The sequence below is a fragment of the Mesoplodon bidens genome (assembly GCF_964165515.1).
Source record: "Mesoplodon bidens genome assembly, chromosome: 5".
NCBI lineage: Eukaryota > Metazoa > Chordata > Mammalia > Artiodactyla > Ziphiidae > Mesoplodon > Mesoplodon bidens.
In genome coordinates, this window is record NC_138161.1 from 105,678,346 (window position 1) to 105,686,559 (window position 8,214).

An 8,214-nucleotide genomic window follows, 5' to 3' on the forward strand; every position below is an offset into this window, starting at 1 on the left:
AGAGGATTTTTTTTAATGTAAGTGGTGTCATACACCACTAGGCACAGTATTATTCATTAACATACTGTTACTATTACTATATAATATTCTGTAAAAATATTCTTAATATTCTATGAGAATCTGTTGTTAATTCATTAAAAACATTTATGTTGTCCTGTGGGCTAGATACCAGGTATTTTATGCTTAATAGAAAAATGAGAAAGTTGTCTTTGTCTCTCTTATTACCTTCATTTCTACAGCCAGATGAACATTAAATGTCCTTAAAAGCCCTGTAAATCATTGTTTTGGTTCAAGTCATTATCTCCATCCTAGTCCAGATTGTTATCTTTTCTCTCTTTGATGATGGTGGCAGCTTCCTCTTTTCCTTCTTCCAATCCGTGTTTACACTACAGCCAGACAGAGCTTTTAAAAATACATATCCAATCATGTTACCCCTTTGCTTAAATGTCTTCCTATTGTTTCTAGGATAAAGTAACAAAAAATTTAACATGATTTTTAAAGGTCAATCATGACTTGGTCCTTGGGTACCTCTCCTACTTCTTTTAGCACTCTCTCCTTTGCTCCACCCTCCAACCAGACTGCATTTCTTTCTCTGCCTCAAAAGCCCCATGCTTCTCTTGCCTCTGGCTCTGGAACAGCTTCTTCCTTTTCCAGTTCTTATCCCTATCATCCTTCCTATCTCTAGTAACACATCACTTCTTCAAGGGAGGCCTCCCTGACTTCCACTAGCCTAGGTTCCCTAACACCTGAGGGCTCTGCTTTCATTGCCCGCATTGCACTTCACTTATGAGTGTATGATCTCCTGCAAGTTTGCAAGCTCTAAAAGGGTAAAACACTTTATACTTTGTGTACTGCTCTGTTCCCAGCAACTGGCACAGTGCCTGATGCGTGGTAGACCTCCAATACATATTTTTGAATAAATGAGTGAGTGAATGATGATAATACCCTAGCCTGGAGAAGCTAAGCATTTTATTTGTATCCATTGTATGCAGTTATTTGTTCATTGGATTATTCCTTCCATTATTAATGCATACATTTGTGCAGTTTTATTGAAAGACCATCTCTATGTTTTCAAGCAACCAAAGACACAGAGAGGACAGAGGCATAAAAAAAAGAAGAAACTTAGAGTACAATAAAGTAATTGCTATAATGTGGGTATGTATGGAATATCATGGAAAAAGCAATCTCTGCATCTGCCTGTGGAGTCAGGGAAGGCTTCATAGGGGAGGGAAATTTCAGTTGCATGAGGAAAGATGACAGGCATTTTCAAAGAAAACGATTATGGGAAAGAATACTGTGTAAAGAGGAAAACATGCACAAAGAAATAGAATCAAGAGAGGGCAAGTAATTTGCTGAAAATGTAGTTCAATGTCCTCAGAGCATAATTGGGATAAGGAGGTTTCGATATATTCACAAATTAACTTTAAAATGAAAATCCTAGGAAGATAGTATTTCCTTCTTTCCAAGTAGGAAAATGGAGATGAAGATGTTTGCTAAAAAGCCCTCAATGCCACAATTAGAAATGCAAGCCAAGGTCATAAGGTGCTAGTTTTATTCTGTTGGATAACTATCCTGGTTTCCCTCCTACAGTCAGCCACTTTGAGGCATCATCCAAGGAGCAAAGTCTTATTAAAGACAGCTTTTGCCATCACAGAGATAAGTTTCATTCCCAAATTAATATTCCTACCATATCTTCTCCTTTATACTTTCATCTTCTTTCAAATCAGTTCTTTTTCCTTTTTGGTTTTATCTCTTTATGTCAACATCCTCATGCTGGAGAGAATAGTTCCAATTTCATTTTAAGGAGATAAGCTGGGGATTATGTGGAAAAAGCATTCTTAGAGCAGGTTCTGCAGCTTTTGAGCTACGAAGTAATTGCTCTCCAGTGAATAATATTGGCCCTTGATATGCTGTAATTAATTGGAAAACAATATAATACACAGTCCTATATTGGTTACTCTATGTTTCCATTCACAAAAGCTGGTGATTTTTCATTTAAAATTTTATTGAAGTAATCTTTACTTTTTTAAAACAGAAAATAATAAAGAATAAAACAAACAAACAAAAACACCATTTATCCCTGTACCCAGAGAGTGTTTGTTAACATAGAGGAAAATTATACATGCATAAGATTTTTCACAAATTAACAGTACAGAAATGCAAATATTAAACAACGTCTCTCTTACCCACATCCATGGTTTCCCCCCACCACTTCTCTCCCAAGAGATGTACCTATCACATATTTCTTATGTCTTTACAAAGAAAATAAATTTTATGGCATATATAGATCCTTTGAAAATGTATAGAACATACTTTTTATCTTCCCTTTAAAAATAAAATTAATAGTTAACTATACTTATTGGCATTTTCCATATCACCTTATTCTTGTTAATGGCTGCATAGTTCTTTGTTCATATGTACCATTATTTGTCTAATTTGTCCCCTTAAACGTCTCCATTGCTTCCTCCACTTTTTGTATCATAAGCACTGTGGCAATGAATATTCTTTTAAAAGCATCTTTGCCTTCTTATAGCATTACAACTATAGAATTACTTTCCAACTGTGTCTAAAAGTAGAAATGCTGAATCTATGAGAATATGTATTAATATTTTTGATACACATAGCCAAATTGGGTTCCAAAAAATGTTATGCTAATTCACACTTCTCCCAGTGGTATATAAAAAGGCTTGTTTCCTCATATCCTTGCCAACATAAGATATTAGCAACATGTAATATTGTTACCACTTTTATGGGTAAAAAACTGATATCATATTATTGTTTTGATTTGCATTTATTTAACTAAATTGAGTATGGTTGATAAACTTTTAAAAATAATCACTAATTGTTTGAATATTTACTTCTGCAGATGGAAATTATTTTTTTATTGTTTTTGCTACCCTGCTATGGTCTATTCCCAATTTCAAAACATGTATTTATTTTCTTAAAGTGTGTTATACTTCCTACCCATCTTATTTGAAATATTTTTAGGTGGTACATTGAATATTTTTATTTTACAGCCATCTATTTATTTTTATGTGGATATGAAAAAAACATGTTTTCCACTTAGAATACAATTTGAACTTTTCATTTAAATACATTTAAGTTTGAGACTGAGTTGATTTTAAAATACATTAAATAAAAATAAGTAAAAATGCTTTTTGGGTTATCAAAAAGGGGTAAGTCCATATTTGGCTGACTGAATTTTGGTATACAATGGGCTAATCAACATAATATTCTTAAAATAAAATATATGCTAAGCAAAAGGTTCAGTAGTTTATTAAGTTTCATTGCTCAGGAAAAGTAGAGCCACAGGCTAGAATTAGAGTTAGCAAGTGAAAAATGGACATATGCTCAAATTCAACCTATAGACTTTCTCCAGAGCCAAAAACTAAGAAAATAAGAGTATTTGTTTATTTGGTTATTTAAAATAGATCTCAGAAATCAAATCATTTCACTCATAAATACCTTATTATATATATATATATATATATATATATATATATATATATATATATATATATATATAACAGATAAAGACTTTTTAACAATGTAACTATAATACCATTATCTCAGTCAACAACATAAACAACAGCTTCTTAATATCATTCTTCTCAATGTCTATTTTGTTCCAATTGTCTGAAAAATGTCTTTTCCTTTTACTAAATTTAAACTACATTATATAGTTCCTTTGTTTTCTAAAACTATGGAGCAAGAAGTATTGATTAGAGGAGGAAATCAGAGGGGGGCTTTATTTTATTGGTGAAGGGAAAAGCTTCAAGTTTAGTAAATAAAAACAAAATAAGCTAATTTGGTTAATATAGCAGCAACTGAAGCAGTTAGCAAACTTAGTCTAAAACAGACAAAATAAAGGTGAAGGAAAGTAAGAATAAAATTCATTATTGGAAAATAAAAATTGGAGGCTAAAAATACAGTGGAGGCTTAATCACACAGAGTTAATGTTCCAGTATTGGCTGCTCTGAGCATATGTCAATTCTTGTTTTCTTCTTAATGGAATCCTCTCCTTATGCTCATAAATTTATAGTAAAACTGTATTTATAAAGTAGAAAAACTCTCCTCTGAAGACTTACACAGTTTAGTTTTGGTCCCAAACACTTAAACCTTAAACAGCAAAGCAGAGTTCCTGGGGTTACACAGACTTACGCTTTTTAATGACCATCTATTGTTACTTGAGTGTTCCCTTGAGTGGCTTACACACCTTATCAAAGTGTTCCTTTCCACCACAAACTCTCCTTTAAAAAAACCCTTATCTCCAGAAAGACCTTAGAACCTCGGTAATGTTTTGGTATCCTTGAGAGATTGGCCTCCCAACCCTTCATCCGACTCTCCTCATATAGCATCAATCTATTTTGTTGGCCATGCCACAGGTGACAGACATTCCACATGGTATCAGGTAAGCATGCAATCGTCCACTGATTGTTTAAAATCAGTCCCTAGGCTTTCTTATTTTGTGTCTCTCAATACTCTTCATGAAAAAATAATAGCTCCAGACCTTTTAAATCTAAAAGGCAATTAGTCAGTGGTACCTAAGGCTCTTTAACAGTATAAACTTATCCAGATTTAGATACATAAATGAGAGAATAATCTGAATTGACAGATGAATTCAGGTTTCATATTCAATGAAAAAAGTTAAAGTTGACAATTTACTAAATATAAAGAGAGACAAAACTATATTAATTACTAGTGAAAGGGAAATTCTCTTAGTTTTGCTTACTGTATCCCATAAACAGATTTTCCAAAGGGGAAATTTTTCCTCAATAAACATGAGAATGAAACTAAGACACCTGAATTCTTTGATAATTTCAGTGCTTCTGAACAATACCATATTTCATCTTACTAATATAAAAATCTGACATCTTGATTGATATACATTACTTGCTTCATGAGTCAGATAGATCTAGGCTGGCATAATTTTAGAAGGGGAAAAATAACTATTTCCAAATGCACAAATATAAATTACATTTTGTTTATCACCAAATTATATCATTTTGTAAAAGGATATTACTTTCATTTTCCCAGAACTACATTTAGTAAAATAACAAAAAAATATATACTATTTTTCCAAGATGTAGTATTAAACAGGAAGAAAAAAGCTTGTATTGTTATTTTGTACAAAATCACAAAGCAAAATGGATTTAAAAGTGAAAGATTCCTTTGGAATGTATACTCTATTTCCTTTCTTTGTTCTGATTAAAAAAATATTTCTCTATTGAAAGTGGAGCCTTATAGCCAACACATTTTCATGGTGTCATTTTCTCTTATTCAAACCTGAAGTATTTCACATTTTGCCTTAAATATAATATTCTGGTTGAGTTTCATTTTCATTGTCCAGCTGAATGCTATTCAGTCTTATCCTAGCTCTATTTCATTTCCATAAAAGATATTGAATTTTATAGTTGTCTTTTATAAAAGTTGTGCTCCTAACACAAATGAAACAAATTGGAACCACAGAACTGAAAATTAAAGGGGAACTCATGGTCAGGTAGAAAAATATTAGACTAGACCTATAGGGTCAGTCCTGTAGGGTTATAGACCACATAAGGAACATATACACAAATTACCCTGCCTTTTTAGGCAACTCAAACTTACAAGTGTCACCCTCAGAAGTACAAGTATATTTCAAATTTTCTAGACTCTCTGATGGCAGGCGTCTCACCTGATGCTCAGCTTCATTGTGAGCAACACGAACTAAAGTACTAAATTCCTCTTTGCAAATTTGAACCTCATTATTATTGCATTCTGCTAGAGTGTGTCAAAAACCTAGCTTCATGGTTTCCCTTAGCCATTAAATCAAATCTAGCTATTGGGCTAGAACCATGGATAGGCTTTCATGCCCTCTGCTGGACAGTCAAAGAAAAAGCTGCACCCTTCAGCAGTAAGAAAAACCTTTTAAAAAATGAATGTTCTTTTAACATGGGAAGAAAAAGAAAATCTAGTCCTATCAAAATTAAAATCTGAGATGCCAGGTTAAATTGAATTTTAATGACTTACTGATGAACTAAGATGCAGGCAAAGATTTTCAGAAATGAGATGACAGAAAGGAACACAGGTTTTTTAATTTCTATTTTAAATATCATGATAATCTTATAACCCAAATTAGTTTTATCATTTTATTATTTGCAGTAGTTTTCAGTGGACAATAATGGTCACTTACTACGGAACTTTCAAGTCTCTGTCTGGAGGTCAGATTAAAGTAGTGGAAACTCTAGTATCATGAAAAATAATACTAACAAAGTTTATCAGAGAAATACATCCAGAACCTTGTACAATATTTGACATACAGCAGTCATTCAGTAAGTATTTCTAAGACATTAAATTAAGATGTGACCTGTGATATTCGACAAAAAATCTTTGTCAGAAAATTTATCTGAAAACAAACTATTTTCTGTCAACCCTACCCACCCGCTTACAGCCTATTCTCCACACTTCTTCCCCAGCCCCCAAAAGTAAACCAACCAACCACACACCAAGCATGAACTTTGGTTAGACTTGCACTGGCACATAAAATTCAAGTCACTTAAAAATGAATTCTGACGGCTGCAACCCTGACTTTCACTAATGTCTTCATCAAACTCCAGCTGCTGAATCACTAGCTCTTTTTCCAGATGTGCTTATACTTTTCTATGTGTTAATTATAACCTCTGCCTGTGCTGTAACTGGAATGGATTTTAACATACGTAGCTTATAAGATATGACCAAAATCTCTTTCGTTAGAGTTACTTATTTGAAATAAATGTAATTATAACCCACATTCTCTGATGTTTATTTCTATAACCACTTTTGAAGATAAAAGATCATAGTGAAAAAATACTTGCGGCAGGAATAAAGAGATCAAAATAGTCTCTAGTTTTGCCTCACACTACTTAGCTATGTACCTTGAGTAGTCAATTATATTTCCAAAGCCCATTTTTCTCGTCTATTAAATGAAGGCAGTGTTTTGTGCTTTTTTAAAACAGAATTTTGCTGAGATTTTCAATTATAAAAGTAATGTACACATATTATTAGGCAATTAGAAAAATCCAAAAAAGTGAATAAAAAATAAAATCACCTGTAGCCCCACAACCTAAAGACACTTATGTTTAACATTTTTCCTTGTGATATGATTCCCTCTGTTTGTTTGCAACTGCAAAGTATGAATCTGCCAAACCTTTATTTGTTTAACTTTATTTTTATTAAAGTAACTCTTGCATTTAGTTTTAAAAGTCAAATAGTACTATAGGCTCATGATGAAAATCAACACATCTCTGCTCTACCTGTTCCCACACAGCATTATCTCCAAATACTATTTCTTGAGGAAATAATTTTCAACTCTTTGACCTTTTGTTTCAGATATTTATGATATTTCCACATGATGTACTTTACTACTATTTCTTGATTTTTTAAAAAAATTAGATATTATTCATTGATTCCACACAATCTGAGATTAGGATTTACTTTCTAACCCTAACCCACCTCCCCTCATCCAAACTTTCCTCCTCTGCCTACACTGTCAATATGAATAACCCTCATTTTATAATTCAACATCAATTATTTACGTTTTTCACAACTTAACCATTTGGGTTGTTAATCCAACTTTTGTTTTTCATAGGTTTATAATCACCTTTTTTTTTCAGTTTCTTCACTTTCCATTTACCAATCTTTAGTTTATCACCACATTTTCATTGCAGATTTTTTCCTTAATCTTACCTCTTATTCTCCTATAGCTATTCACTGTCATGTTCTGATTGGAACTGGCTCTTCTCTGGGCTGCTTCAATGCTATCTTGCTGTAGATGAAGTTCATCATCATTCCCAAAATTCTCTTCACCTCTCTTGCCTCTAACTCTTGGGCATTTCTGCATTGGTACAGCAGGAATTTGTTTGATTATTCTCAGTTTCTTTCCAAAAGTCCTTTAGCATAGTAGAGAAACTAGAAACCCCAGTCAGTTATGATTTATCTATTTTTATCTATCTTAGACATCTTTCCATGTACTAAAACGTGTTGCTAATTTTCTTCATCATCTTCTTGCTACTCTCTTTGTTCTTGTGAATTAAAAAGCCCTTTTACTCCTTTACTATAATCTTCATGGGTTTAAGAAGAGAATGGATATGTTCAATCTACCATGTATAACTTAAAGTTATACAACATTGTCAGCTGTCCCTGGCTCTTAGCCACATTCACTTTTGTAAGGCTTCATTCCCATCAAATTCCCATCCA